Raw genomic sequence first — 13742 nt, forward strand, 5'->3', positions numbered from 1 at the left:
CGTAGCTGGGTTGGTTGGTTGGCTAAAGTAGCTCGTTCTACCCTAAAATCATATATTTTACGTTAGATAACTCATTCCGGATTGCGAGATACGCCCGATCTAAGGTCCGATGGTCCGGATCACTTCTGTCATCGACCGGGCCTTTTCTGATCCATCTTGGCCATGAAACTGTCCGCGACTCGCTCTACATCAGTGTATGACCCTTCAATCAGGTCCATGTCATGTTCAACATGCATGCTGTGAAATGAATGGCCCAGATCAATCACACGCGTGCCATCCGACGGTGGTAGAGATAAACTCATATTGAGGTCAAACCAGTGGGATCAGTTAAAAAAGAAAAAGCCATAATGCTCCATCGAAAATGTTTCGCGTAACTCTTCTGCATGTTGTAGCTCGTGTGGTAGCTCGTGTGGCACAAAAACAATATGAAAAACAGAAATGTAGATATGTCCTCTCTCTCTTATATTAACCGAGGCTAGATAGATGGACGGAGTGGATTTCTCACATGCTTCACTGTGGGTCCTGCTTACAACTCTAGTACAAGTTCTTTCAGCAATTAATATACACTGAACTAAGCTCGAGTAACCCCAGTATGGTGGAAACGGATCGGCTACTCCCCCTACCACCAGCACCGTGGCTGGTGGTCGGTGCTCTGTGGGCCCTACCATTATACCATTATGTATGTGTTTCATCCATTCCGTTCAACCATTTTAACAGCTTATTTTAGGATTGATTACAAATATTAGAGGGATATAAATCTCAGGTGGACCACATCACAGGAAAACAATAGTGATTGGATATCCACCATTAAAATCCTCCTAAGGCCCACTGTACTGTTTATTTGACATTTAATCTGTTTATTAGGTAATACAGACCTAGATGAAGGGAAAAAACTAAGATCAGCTTGATCCAAAACTTTTATGGCCCCCAAAAAGTTTTTAATGGTCGACATTCTTTCAACACTGTTTCCTGTAATGTGGTCCACTTGAGATTTGGATATACCTCACTTTTGGTCTCATGTTATAAAATGATCTATAAAAATAGATAGACGGCATGGATGAAACACATACATCATAGTGGGGTCCACAGAGCACCGATCATCAGCCATTGGCTGGTGGCAGGGGAGTAGCCAATCCAGTAACATGGTGCACCACCTAGTTACATTCCAAAACATGGATTGGATGATGTCCACCGTTGAAACCTTCTTATTTATTTGTCATCTAATCTGTTCATAAGATTACATAGACATGGTTGAAAGGAAAACACAAATATCAGCTTGACCCGAAACCTCTGTGGCCCCTAAGAAGTTTTCAACAGTGGGCATGCAATTCCTACTTCTGGTGTGGTCCACTTGAGGTTTGGATATGGTTCAAGTTTGAGCTCATGCCCTAAAATGATCTGAAAAATGGATGGACGGCGTGGATAAGACACATACATCATGGTGGCCCCATATCTTAGTTACTCAGTAGGCAATTGGTGTCCATCTTCATCGTGGGCCAGAGGTATCCTAGATTTCACACACACATGACATGGCACTTTCGACTAGTTGGATTGCATGTGAACTCTTTCTTGCCATATATATTGGAGTTCTCTTTCTTACAAAAGCTGGTTTCTAGCTAATAGATGTAACATATAGAGGTTAAAGTTTCTCTCATTTGTTCTCAATCAGGAGCTCTCCACCCAGTGGACCTTATCATGGATGACCCACACTAAAAATCAAACATATTGAACAGTCCTAGCTACATCTTTATGCACCGTTCCCCCATGAATATGGAGCGTTTACCATCTTCATATTTTTCGGTCAGTTTTGAAGGCCATTCATGGAATGGCTGTGATGGTCCATAAGGGTGGCTTTCATCCCATTTTCATTACACAGTACCAGCAAAGAGAAGGACGATCTCGGTTTCTACATCCCCTGCCATATGTACGGTGGAGGGAGGGTTTTCACTTCTGACAAGTGGGGCCCATCACTCAGTAATCCAGACTATTGGTCTGTTTGCTCAAAAATATTCTCGATGGGGTAATCTTAACCGTCTCAGTTGTAGCCTAGAGATAGACAGTTAAGAGATATACACAAAGTCACAAGATTGGTCGTTGGGTTTTCCAGTCGGGGAGATTTTTTACGCATGGTCCATCCAGGGTGGGAGGAGACAGACCAACGGTCTAGATTACCGAAATAGTCTGGACTCCACGTGCAATCCAACCGAGGTTTGCTAATTCCAGAGGCATGTGAAGCCGTACATATCCATCCACAGGCACACGTGCAAATAAAAAATGTGGGTGTGAGATCTGATCACTCCATAATTCTTGGATCTTCTCACTAAAAAATCAAACAATTTCACTCTTAAGGTTAACCACAATGTACAGAGTAGAAGTACGGTTAATTTTTATTAATTTTCTTTCCCAGTCATTCATTTCTTTTAATATGTTGTGTGGCCCCACCTGGGATGTGAAATGGCCTAAGTTTCATGTACAAGATCTAAACAGTGTGTCTCACCTAATGGGCTGCTCGGATCTCCAGTTCCGTGCATTGTAAGACACCCAAGCTATGTGGGGTCCGTTGTATATCTAAAATCCACTACGTTCATCACGTGGGAACCATTATTTGGACTGTACGTGGATGACAAAAGCCCAACCAAAAACTCATATAGGCCACACGAACAAAAACAATGTAAAATTACTCCTAAAACTACCAAGTTCATACGGTGTGACCCTATTGAGTTTTGCATATTCTTATTTTTCTTGCTTCACTTCCTCCAGACGAATACACCGGATTAATGGTACGATGAAAGATACACGCTATGGTGTCTGGTATGAGAAAAATCGAACTGATCTTATGTATGAGACTTGTGGCTAGAGAGCCATCATAGTAGACTCGCTGAACTACCAATGTACCTGCTATTAGGGAAGCTGGACGAGTAAGAAAACTTGATGGCCGGATGAAACCAGTCAATCAAGCTTGGCACTAAGATTCATCGGCCGACTTGGACCTCAAATATCGATGGACCCCAGACACTGACCTGGACCTCAAATACCGACCTTTACCCCGGACATTGACCTCAGCTTCGACTTCGGAATAAAAAGATCCGGGGAACATCTTGCAACGTATAAAAATAGGATCGGTCCGACGAGATCATGGCCAATGCTCATGCTAATCAAGGCAAAATCAGAGATATTCTTGAGAACGTATTCCGATTTCAATACGAGCGCCTTCAACGAATCCACTTAGATACGCATATCGCATAAAAAAAACCTATAAATATATAGGCATCAAAGGGTCCCCTGCTACAACTGGCACCCCTAGTGTCCCTCGTTTTTCCAATAAAGTGCAGGTACCCATCCGCTTTCAAGACGTGTTATGGTATTGTCCAGATTCGAGAAATAAAAGTATACACACATAAACTTATGGTTGGCATCTCATCTCCATTGTTCCAAATGGGTGTGGCCCAATTGAGTTGTAAGCCTAGCTGATTTTTGGCCTTATGGCTAACATCCAGGCATAGCCTAATAGACAATGAACTCTACGTATAAAAGATCACGGCGCCAAAGATAGTGTTTTATGCACTACTTAAACAGTTATTGCAGAGGATTTCCATCCGAAAAACAATCTGATTCCATCTCACGAAAGGTCCAGATCATCCACACATTTGACACGTCAGCGCATGTGGGGACTGAGGAGAGCAGGGTTCCTGAGAAAGCATGGTACCTGTTTACCAGTATATTCTACTCCCTAACATTGACTCAAAATCCTTGATAATTAAAATCCTAAAAGCTTTTAGCCAAAAAAGAGATGTCAAACCTTTCATTTTTTTGGGGGTCAAATGTGTATGTAAGATGTACTCCAACCATTAAATGTGTGCTATCACGTGGGGCAAGGATGAAAAAAATTAAGTTGATCATTCAGGTGAGCCACACCAAAGGAAATAGTTGCAAGAGATACATCTACCCTTGATTCTTATAGGGACCACCATGATTATTATATAAAATCCACTTCAATCGTTAGACGCCACACCAATATTTAGGAATAAGGCCCAAAAATCAGGTACATCCATGATCTAGTTGGGCTAGGTCGGTCACAGCAAGAGGAACAGTTTGGAGGGTGAGTATTATCTTGTATATTATTTTCAATTATGTGGCCCACTTGAATTTGGAATAAAGCTAATTTTTTTACCACGAGCCTATCATGGTGTGGCACACTTGACACGTGGGGTGGATTTCACATCAACTCCAAGGCAGGCCCCGCCCAAGTTGCAACCGGCTTTTCCAAAAATTACATGAGCATACCTTTGAGGTGTATATGTATATCAAAATGATTCTTCATGGGACGCCCACCCATTATTTTTAAGGGGACCACCGTGAAGTTTACGTGAGATCTACTCTGACAACTAAACGTGTAATAGTAAGTCATGCAAAAGGCTAGAAAATTAGAATGACTTGTGATTTAGGTGGTGCCACAACAAGAAGACAATTGTGAGAGAGAAATCCACCCTTGATATTTACAGGGCCAGCCATCATGATTATATAAAATCCACTCCAACCAATGGATATCACACTAAAACTTATATCTAAAACCCAAACATCAAGCTTGTCTATTATCAAATGGGCCATATGAAGTGAAATTTTTTTGAGGGTAAGTGTTACCTTGTACTGTGGCCCACATAAAATAAGAACATAGCTTAATTTTGGGCCCTAGGCCTAACATGGGATGACATGCCTAGTAATTAAGGTGGAATTTACATAAACATAATGGTGGACTCACTTGAGCCAAAAATCTCTTTTCTAGTGTCAAATAACTTTGCCCACTTTTATAAAGCAATTCAAATTTGAAATTTGAAATTGATTTTTTAAACCACAACAGCCAAATCGACCTAATGGGCTTTTGGACATCTTAGTCCAAGCTCGGCCCAGCACTTAGGTCTAATACTTCAGACCAAGCCCGGCCGAGATGAGACGTACAGGCCCAGAAGCCCAACGGGCCATTGTCATCTTAATTCTAATGATTACTTTAATAAATGTAGTTACTTGTAAGTAGACTTAGTTGACTAAATAGACTGGCTGTTTGGTTTCTATTGTAATTTCCACGAAATACCATTGAGAAAACTATTTCCACTAGTTGTCTCCACGGAAAGTGCCGTACCCAAGATGCTCCCGTAATGGGCAGGGTGTTGACTAAAACAATCACGCCCTAAACGTATTACAAGCGAACACGCATGGTATTTTCATGGCAGCCTCCTAACCTCCATAGGCAAACCCGTCATTTCTCTAATAAAAATTTTCATTCGATTATAAAAATCCAATTTTCCTTCGAATCTTCACATAATTTCGTAGAATTACCATCGTTATAGCTAATTTATTATGATAATTTCGATTTATTGATCGATCAATCGCAACCGATTGTAAAGAAGATCTAAGCTATAAAATGACACCCAAATACCCACATCTTAATTTAGCAAAAAATGGAGCGAACTCGATTTCGGGCAAACCGGAGACGTCCCATTCTACCTCTGCACCGTCCGATTGTAAGACGTGGCACGCGCTATGGAGAAACAAGGATGAACGAGGCGGTCTTCGTGTTCGCACTCTCCGCCGTAGCGGCTCTTCTCCAGTCGAGGCCACCCACCGCATCAGAAACACACCAACCGACGTCGATGAACATCTTCATCTTCTCCATCCTTGTGTCGTTCTGCGCCTCCATCGCATCGATGACACTCCCACGTAGCTTGATCTGGATCGTTTGTGCATCAGGCCGTGTTGCCATCTTCTCAGCGGCGCTAGCATTAGCGTCTTTCACCTCAAACGTTCTTCCACACACATTCTGGTGGGCCGCATATGTCTCTTGTATCGTGCCTTTGTTTAACTTGTGTCCCTGGGTAGGTGCACTGTGCCTTCGGTGGCTCAGGCATGTTTTCCGGTGCCTTCGGCGGAGAATTTTGGAGGTGGGTCAGGAAGTCCGACGTTGGATTGATTCAATGTGGAGCCCAGATGGACCAGCTTTACCTGAGCCCTGACCACAGGAACGTCAACGTTGATGAAGTTTAAGCTTATTTTCGATTTTTAGCTGGTTACCTAATGTTGTATTATTTCGGACGACGGCTGTCTGTAAGTGGGAGTTCCTGAAACACGAAGCTCTGTCGGACCCACTGGATGGATATCCATGTAAAATCCCTTCCGTCCATCAGTTTTTCCAGCTCATGTTACGATGGGAGCCCAAAAATGACCAGATCTGAGACCCAAGTGTGCCACAACACAAGAAAAGTGGAGACCAAACGCCCACCATTCAAACCTTATTGGGCCCTAAGGTTGATATTTGTTTTATTTTAATTTATTTATTATTATTATTTTATTTTATTTTTTTGCATCATCCTAGCGGGAATCACCAATTGAACGGGTTGGATGGCATATAAACACCACGGCCGTGAGCCCCGGGAGATTTCAACGGTAGGCGTTTACATCCCCACTGTTTCTTGTGGTAGTGTGGTGTGCTCCTCTTGGGTCTTATTGCAGCATGAGCCATCAAAACTGATGGATTTAGTGGTTCGCACATGGACATCGCGGTGGGCCCCATTGAGCTTGGTGTGCGGGACCTCCTTCAAACAAGTGTTTATTATTTCATTGTATTTGTACATGCACATGTAACTGGTTCATAGAAATTTTTATTTTTATTTTTTGTTAGGCCAGGAGAGAAAGATGGTTGCGTCCCACAAATAATAATATTTGTTTTTAGGTCATGTTGTGGTGATGTAGCAGGGTTTATTTAAACCATTGCTAGGATTTTTCAACTATGCAGGTTTTACTTGACAAAAATGGCGAGTAGGAATCTCAATCTAAGCCGTTCATCAGACTTGGCACTTCTTTGATCGTCTATTGCCCAAAAATCACACCGAAGGGTGATCCTAAGCATCCCATCTGCTAGCTCATCTTTTATCATAATTAAAAGAACATATAAACATTCATAAATTCATCAATTGTGGTTTTTTTTAATATTGATGCAGTTCTTGGGAAGTGGTCCATCCAATATTGATGCAGGGAAGGACTTGATGAGGTTGCTCACTGTCTTCCTTGATCAATAAACACCTTAAATCCACAATGCAATCTTGAATTTACAAGAGAAAATTCTTGAATGGACGAGAAATATAAACATTTTAAAGGAAATTTATTGATAGATTGATAGATTCTGGAAAAAAAAAAAATGAGTTAAAATTTTTTAAATAATCCTTTAAAAAAAAAATCCTAAAATGTAATTAAAAGAGTCTTAATTAAAAAAAAAAAAAAAAAAGGAAAGAAATTCTAAAATTTGTGCAAATTTTTACCGTATGTTGACCTGTCATCAACTTGTCGAAATGACTAAAAAACGTCTAGATACTAAAATTGAAAATTCTATGAATTTCGACCTATCGACAAATCTGTAAACCTATCTAAATTGGAAGAAATAAGTCAACAAGCAATTTAGAATTTCTGGAGGAATTTTGACATGTCGACCGGTCGAATAATGTTGAAATTTGTCGAATTTTCCTTGGGTTTCTTCCAGTCCATGCGCATTAGGAACGTGCTTGATTCACGTCATACATCAGGCCCCTCCACTTGAAAAAAACTCATCCTCAAGTTTAGTTTACAATACGTGTTCAACTTTCTCGAGTTCTTCAATGGACTTGGTTCACAATACGTATTCAACTTTGGGTGTTGATATTTATTAGCCTCTTCCTTGTACTCAACAATGGGCTTCTCTGATTTCTCCTCAACACCAACATGAATAGTTACTACCCAAACTGCTATATTCTTTACTACAACACTTATTCCAAGTAGTTTAGGCAATGAAAACAAGTCAAGTATTGCAGGTTTAGGAGCTCGGGCATACACAACCTCAACTTGGGCCTGGTCAGTAGATTCATTCTTTGTGTTGTTGAATACATATTCAACCTGAGAAAGACCAATCTTTTGCATAAGGGACAATTATTCAGGAAGTTTGGCAAGAGCAATCGCCTTTAACTCATGCAACACTGCATGCTTTACATCTTCTGGAATGTTCACAGACTCCCCCATCTACTTCCTTTGCCACTATTGCTCGTCTCCTCCCAAGTGTTTGACAAAATCCCGTTCATTTACACCAGATTGTTCATCCACTTTATAAGTATTAGGTTTGTTCTATATTACCACAAGGGTCACACGTGCGCTACTAACAAATCCGATGGCCTGTCGCAACTCCTTCTCGACCGGGTCGACTCTTGCCAACAAACAATGTAATTTCTCTATATAACCCCTCACTAATCGGCTCTCCTCACCCCTCGCCGATAAACAAGAGGATTCCTCTGCATGACCTCTCATTAATTGGCAATCCAGCCAACAATTTTGGTATTGTCGGAACAATACTTGATCATAACCGCCAATGAGGAATCATGCATGCAACAATTGCTTTATCAACGGTCTCATGTAGATTAGCACTTTCATTTGTCTTGTCCGTGCGAGTTGAAGCTGCTCCCACTAAGCCAAATCTCTTCCCTTCAACTTCTATGCCACAAGTTTAACTTTCTTCTCTTCAGCGATATCTATGTAGTTAAAGAAATGTTTGACTTCAAGGAGCCAATCAAGAAAGTAATCATTTTGGAGTTGACCGTCGAAGTTAAGAATATCGACTTTCATCCAAATTCTTGATCCGCCCAATCTACTTGATCTTGGAGGATCATGTCATCGATCTCCTCGTCATTGGATCCCACATCCTCAGGTGTGATTTTATAATTCACCGCCAGCATCTAAATTGTAATAAATTGTAAATCGTATTATTTCTCTAACAACAACTAAATATATAGTGGAGGGGGGAGATCTAAAGGGGATCTAAATAATTCTTTACAAATACATATATAAACAAATAAGATAATGTCCTAATGAAATTAAATACCCTAATCTAATCTAATATATTCAAACAATTTCAAATCACAACAAAATTGTATATTTCAAATACCTTCAAATCTAAACTACCAACTGACTTTTAAAAATAACAATAAAAATGAAATGACCAAAATAAACCTACAAAAGCTCAAAATTACAAAGAACTCTGCCAAAATATAAATAACCTTGTGTGAACCTTCATCTTAATCGGGGCTTGAAATAAGCAAGGCACACTTTGCCTACATAACAAAGGTCCCTCTATCTGAACTTTATGGGAACCTAAAATACATAAGAAGTAGTTCAAGAATGACTAAACATGAGACTTGCAGGATAAATTCAATCATCAAAAAAGAGAATTTGATTGAGCATCGAGTAGCAAAAGAATTTAGGTCAAAATACCAAATTCTAGCCACATCATGATCCATGTGGGTGCATTAGAAAAACTCCCTTTATATTAATGATGGAATGGAGAGTATGCTTGCTTATATGCAAGGGCACATGTGGCATAAAACGTCACCTTAATCTGGAAGAAGCAACTCGGGCATGACTAAATATAAGACCTGTGAAGAGGTGGATTTAATTATTATTATTATTTTTAAAAGAAGAAGATTTGATTGAGCATCGAAGAGCAAAAGAATTCAAGTCGAAATAACAAATTCAGTCTGGATGCATCCCAGTAAGTGAATTTCAGCATAATGCACCCATTCAGGGGCGTTAGAAAAGGCATCTCTAAATTAATGATGGAACGGAAAGTATGCTTGGCTATACACAAAAGCACTATAAATTTGGATAATAGGTAAATATTGCAGAGGACGCTGGGAAGGGAAGAACTGGGGAAGATGTAATTCCATTTTTTAAACTTGATGCACGTCCATTTAATTGTCTAACTTACTTACATTAATCAAATGGTTAGGATTGCCTAGTCAGCATGATTTTTAGGCTATGATCCATCAATAAGAAGGTTCATGATTTTGCCGGTGTGGATTGTATTAGGTGTTATCCGGGTAACACCTTAGTGGATGTTACCGTTATGGTGGGGCCAACATTGATGATGTGTCACAAATCCATGCCGTCCATCAAAATTTTCAGCCCTTTTTATATTGTGATTCAAAAAAATTAAGCAGTCCAAAATCTCAGGTGGACCACACCATAGGAAACCGTGGTGATTGAACACCCATCATTAAAAACTTTCAAGGGCCCACCATAATTTTTATTTGCCATCCAACCCATTTATAAGGTCAAATGGATCTGGAAGGAGGGAAATTACAAAGATCCACTGGATCTAAAACTTTTGTAGCTCAAAAAAGTTTTTAATGGGATTCACCACTGGAAACGTGTGGTCCACTTGAGATTTGCATCTGCTTTAAGTTTTGGCATCTTCCTAGAATTATATGGAAAAACGAATGGAGGACATAGATATACAGTACATTCATCAAAGTGGGGCCCACACGGAAAGGGTAACACCCGCTGTAGATAGGTTTAAACCACGTGATCAAATGAGTTGAGGGATCAATAAGTTTTGACACCGGCCCGTGGACACGGACGCGGATTGCGTCCTACCCCGCCCGGATGGTAATCCGTATGGGCAGGGCTACGTGGAGGCCACAGTGATGTAAGTGTTTTATCCATACCGTTCATTGCTTTTCTCATATCACTTTAAGACATTATACTAAAAATGAGGCAGGTTCACAGCTCCAGTGGACCACACCAAAGGAAGCTGCAGTGATAATGACATCCCATTGAAACCTTTATAAGTGCCACCGTGATGGCTTTTCACCATCCAACCTATTCATAAGGTCATGTAGATGTGGATGAAGTGAAAAACAAATATCAGATTGATCCGAAACTTCTCCAGCTCCCAAGAAGTTTTTAAATGGTGGACATTCAATCCCCAATTTGTGGTCCACATAATCCTTGGAACTGCCTCATTTTTTGGATCACATCTTTAAATGATCTGAGAAAAATTATGAACGGCATGGATAAAACACTTACATCACGGTGGGGCCACAGCCGGGACGTATTACCGTCCAGGCGGGGGTAGGACGCAATCCACGTCCCGTGGACACTTCATGTCGAATCCCCACCAATCTGCCATCTACGTGGGCAAATCATTAGATGGTTTCAGTTGAATTTTTTGTATGTTGGGTTCCTATTCATGTCTAAACAAGAGTTACAATACCGATGTCATGGGTTAGAGTAGCTACTGTGGTGTGTCTGTGGGAGTGGATGTATAAAAAAATAAAATAAAATAAAAAATTAACTTATACCATGCATACAATTTACATGTGACCGTGTATCCACCACCGCATTCTGCTTGAGATAAATAATAATAGTAAAAAAATAAATAAATGAGGTGGTTTGCATATGCGTGAGGCTACTAACAATGGTGGGGATCGTTTGTTGTTGAGCTCAGAGTCCATTTCTGTGATGCTTCTGGAATAAAACAAAACTGAGGTTTTACCCAGCAGGTTCAGGGAATCTCTCAAGAAACATCCCTGGCCGCCCTTTTAGAATTTTAGATTTTTGTTGAACTATTCTTTCAAATGTATGATGTTCCAAGAAAGTACAATAATGCTGTAAAATTTTCAAAACTTGTTACGGAAGTAAAGGTCGACAACTTTAGACCCAAATGCAAAACCAAGAAACGCCCCTTGGCGAAGCAAACTGTCTTCCAAGGCTACCAAAAATAGAAAGATATATGAAGCTAAACGCAATGTTTTTGATAAATCCACTTCTTCAACTAGTTTTGTAAGCTTATATTAGGGCATAGTTCTAAATATTAGGTAAATCCAAAACTCAGGTAAGCCACAAGATAGGAAAAGTGAGAATGTAAATGTCTACCATGGAAATCTTTCCAAAGCCTATCATGATGCTTATATGTAATTCAAACCGTTCATAAGATTATTTACAATGGGATGAATTGAAGAAGTAAATATCATCATTATTCAAAACTTAGGTGACTTTTGTTGGGCACTTTTATCAGTTTGGATGTTTTGGTCATCCGTGAAGTCCTATTGGGTGTGCCAAAAGTTGTTATGCAATTTTTCGGTTAAGGGTTTTGGTCACGCGTGGAGTGTGTGGGTGTGTCAAAATTGACTGTACGGATCGATTTCAACTTAACAATTTGACCGCTAGACTTCGACGAGCGTAACGGCTACCTCAATTTTGTTAGTATTTGACAAAGAGTCAATTCCATACATACACCAATTAAGTACAAAAGATGAAAAGTTTTATAAATCATGAATTTACTAATAAGTACATACTAACAAGGGAATATGGTGCATATAACATTAAAAACATGGAGCATGCATATATGGTCATTTAAAAGGATATACCATTTGAAATATGAATGACCAATAATAGTCTAACAATAAACATGTGATACTTAAAATTAAATAACTTTATACCTAAATTATTAAAAGAAAGTGGCTAAATCCTTAGGTTTTAACTATTAAGCATATAATGATGATAACATCCTGGAATTTACCTATAAAGCTCTCAATGAGGCTAAAATCTTCATATTTTCCTATAAGGCTCACTTAATGAGGCTAAACTCGTCAAATTTAACTATTAAATCTATAGGGACCTTCTAAGGTCACATATCTAAGGTGTTATAGTCTTCTAAGAATCTAAAGAGGGAAATCTTGGTGGAGACCATTAGAATATGTAAATGTCTAGTGCCTTCATCACTAGAGGAGTCTTCTGAATCAAATTCAAACTCCTCCCTATCATCCCATGTCACTGCCATAGTATTGCCTTTAGATCTTACTTTGGTAGTGCATTCGGAGGCAACATGTCCATAACCCTCTGTAATGCCCCAGTTTTCTTAACCTGAGTTTAGTACTCGTTTTTTAAAAATCCGAGTGTTAACATTTAAAGATAGTCCAAATTTTACATATAATTTCTTTCTTTTCTTTTTAGAGTGAGCAGTTCAGTAGAAGAAAAATAAATCAGGCATAAAAGAAATTTGCATACACATTCAGAATATACGAGCAGCTTCCTATAGGGCTTATACTAACAAATACAAGCAATAAACAATTTATTGCATAAACATAATAAAATGAAGTCATGCTTGAGCTGCAAGATCACATAGCTTTTCTTGGGACAGATATGGTCACACATCCCTGAAATCTATTTCTTGCTCCTCATCAGTTTGAACATGAGTATTAATAAAATCACTTGCACCATCTGTACGGTTGTATATTCAAAGAATTAGTTACCATCTCAATGTGAATTTCCCTCAAGATTACACACCACCGCATTAGTTAAGTATAATTTAAATAAGAAAATATAAAAACAATTCACAATGCGATCTTATTTAAATGCATGAATGCACATCCACTAGGGATATTCATCCAGTTGGCTTTTGAATAAAACCCATTAGTGGGGTGAAGCCCATATGCAAGTGGCTAGTCACCAGCAAAAATACATTAAATATGTGCATAGTGATTAACTCACAAAAATTAAGTCAATTATCGGTGATATAGGAGCTAGGGAAACATATCATGACAATGTATATATGCTACAACATCTAGAATTAGTCACCCATCATCGTCCGAATGCCATGAATGTATGATTAGCCCAACCATTATTATTTCAATTGTAACCAACCAATTTATAAAAGCTCAAAGGTCACTATGGGGGGCTCGTCACCTAGTATAGGCTGACAACATGGGCATAATGTCATATACCACCATCCTCAGCTCATGAGACTCGAAAACTAGGATGTTTAATGGTAAGCTCCTCAACTAGTGATTAATCATAGTTCAAAAAGTGAGACTTACCATTGTGAGGTTATATGATAATAATCCATTAAGCCATATAGGGCAAATATTCAATTGAAGCCACATAAAAGATAT

Source organism: Magnolia sinica, chromosome 5, assembly GCF_029962835.1.
Source record: "Magnolia sinica isolate HGM2019 chromosome 5, MsV1, whole genome shotgun sequence".
NCBI lineage: Eukaryota > Viridiplantae > Streptophyta > Magnoliopsida > Magnoliales > Magnoliaceae > Magnolia > Magnolia sinica.